This window comes from Chiloscyllium plagiosum, chromosome 22 (assembly GCF_004010195.1).
Source record: "Chiloscyllium plagiosum isolate BGI_BamShark_2017 chromosome 22, ASM401019v2, whole genome shotgun sequence".
NCBI lineage: Eukaryota > Metazoa > Chordata > Chondrichthyes > Orectolobiformes > Hemiscylliidae > Chiloscyllium > Chiloscyllium plagiosum.
Window position 1 is genome coordinate 5,248,396 of NC_057731.1, and position 2,901 is coordinate 5,251,296.

The window sequence follows — 2,901 nt, forward strand, 5'->3', positions numbered from 1 at the left end:
CGGTGATTTAAGAAAATTCATATCTCCTGTCTTTTTTTATATGTTTACACAGAGTGTTTGAGCTCGATGTAATGCAATTTATGAAACATGCTGGATGATTGATGGATATGCCTGAAGCCAAACAGTCACAGCATTTTAGAGAAGAGTGTGGCAGTCTTATCAAAAAGAAAAAAGTTTCCAATCAGAACAAGGAAATTTACATTCTGCAAAAAGGAATAAGCCAAAATTAGTTTCAGTGATTTAAGAGTGTACTGTTCCTTAAACTTATTCATCATTGCCCACCTTTACATTATTTGCATTATGATCTTTAAATATGGATCAGCAAACTACATCTATGAGTGTTTGTAATCTTGTAAAATGGCTCAAATGGACAGAGGAGAAAGTAACAAAATGGCAAGGACAAAATAGAAAGCTTCTTTTCGATGCTATGCAATGTTCACATAATTTGATTTGATTCCTCAGAGTACCATTCCTGACTGTATTGCATATCATTGTGATGTTTCTGAGACGAGTTAAGGGGCTTACGGCTGTCACCATAGGTTACAAGCCTGAAAATAGTATTTGCCATTCCCCACTTTCTGATATGATTGGAATTTTCCTATATTACTGGATTACACACAGTTTAGTACTGGGTCCCAAATATTCATATTATTTTTTAACAATCTGGACAAAGGGAACTGAAGGCATTGTTGTTAAGTTTGCAGATGATGCAAAAATAGGTGCAAGGACAGGAAGATAGGAAGCTGCAGGATGGGCAAAGAAGTGTCAGATGGAATACAATGTGGGAAAGCGTGAGATTATGCACTTTGGCATAGACTACTTTACAAATGGGGAAAAGATTCAGAAATCTGAAGCACACAGAGACTTGGGAGTCCTAGTTCAGGTTTTCTCTTTAAGATTAACATGCAAATTCAGTTGGCAGTTAGGAAGGCAAATGCAATGTTGGTATTCATTTCAAAAGGCTAGGATACAAGAGCAGGGATGTATCACTGAGGCTAAATAGGCATTTGGATTATCGTGAACAGTTTTGGGCCCATATCTAAGGAAAGCTGTGCTGGCATTGGAAGAGGTCCAGGGAAGATTTACAAGAATGAGGGGATGAAGGGCTTGTCATATGAGGAGCATTAGGACACAAGGGCACAGCCTCAGTGTGAAGGGACAACCCTTTGGAACTGAGATGAGGAGGATTTTCTTCAACCAGAGGGTGGTGAATCTGTGGAACTCATTGCTGTAGAAGGCTGTGAAGACCAAGTCATTCTGTGCCTTTAAGAGAGAGTTAGATAAATTCTTGATTAGTAGGGAGAATACAGGAGAATGGGGTTGAGAAACTTATCTTTTTTAAAATTTAACTTACTTTTCTAACCAACATGTTCAGAGATGTTACTACCCACGTTTGGAACAGGTGGGACTTGAAGCCAGGCATCCTGGTCCAGACATAGGAATACCACCTAGGCGAAAGGAGGACTGCAGATGCTGGAGATCAGAGTTAAGATTAGTGTGGTGCTGGAAAAGCACAGCAGGTCAGGCAGCATCCGAGGAGCAGGAAAATTGACATTTCGAGCTGGAGCCCTTCATCAGGAATGAGGCTAGGAGCATCGGGGGTGGAGAAATAAATGGGAGTCAGGTGGGGCTGGGGAGAAGGTAGCAAAAAGTACCATAAGTGGATGGAGGTGGGGATAAAGGTGATAGGTCGGAGAGGAGGGTGGAGCGTATAGATGGGAAGGAAGATTGGCATGAGGATGGTGCTGAGCTGGAAGGTTGGATCTAGGGTAAGGTGGGGGGAGGGAATGAGGAAATTGGTGAAGTCCACATTGATGCCCTGGGGTTGAAGTACTCTGAGGCAGAAGATGAGGAGTTCTTCCTGCAGGCATCGGGTGGTGACGGACTAGCGATGGAGGAGGCCCAGGACCTGCATGTCCTCTGCAGAGTGGGAGGGGGAGTTGAAATGTTTGGCCATGGGGTGGTGGGGTTGATTGGTGCGGAAGTCCCGGAGATGTTCTCTAAAGCGCTCTGCGAGAAGGCGTCCAGTCTCCCCAATGTAAAGGAGACCGCATCGGAAGCAATGGATACAATAAATGACATTTGTGGAAGTGCAGGTGAAACCACTCCTTTATAAACAGACTAGGGGTAAGAGGAAGGTGATATCACTTTTCACACTTTTATGAGATTATGACGTGAGGTTGTCTTCTCCAGATGTTTCAGTTTTAATTATCAGAGGGGTGTTGACCTCTGCTCTGTACACTACCTCCTCAAAAAGTTCCATTAATTTAGTCAGACACACGCTTCCCTTAACAAATCCATGACTGTCCTTGACAATTCCATACCTCTCTAAATAGTTTTACACAGCCTCTCAGAACTTTCTTCCAATATTTCACATAGCAAGATAAAGTTAACCAACCTGTAATGATCCAAGGACACTTAACCCCTTAATATTTCCTCCCTCACTATTTTTATACCATGCAACATTTTACCAACCTCAACTACAATATTTACTTCAAAACACACTTTTGTAGAGACAGACACACTATATTAATTAATAACCATGCCCACATCTCCCAACTCCATTCTCAGTTACTTTTTCTGTCTGAGGCCTTATTCTTTCCCATTACAAGTTTATAGACCATCCTCCAAGATGGACTTCGGGACAGGCAGCAGAGGAAAGTGGCCGAGCAGAGGCTGATAGTTAAGTTCGGTACCCATAGGGAGGGCCTCAACCGGGACCTTGGGTTCATGTCACATTACAGATGATCACCATTGCACTATACACACACACACACACACACACACAGATATTCCTACACACACACACTCTCTCACATGCACACGGACACAGATACACACAGACGCGCACACACACCCTTACACATACCCTTATAGACACACAGACTCCCACACATGCAC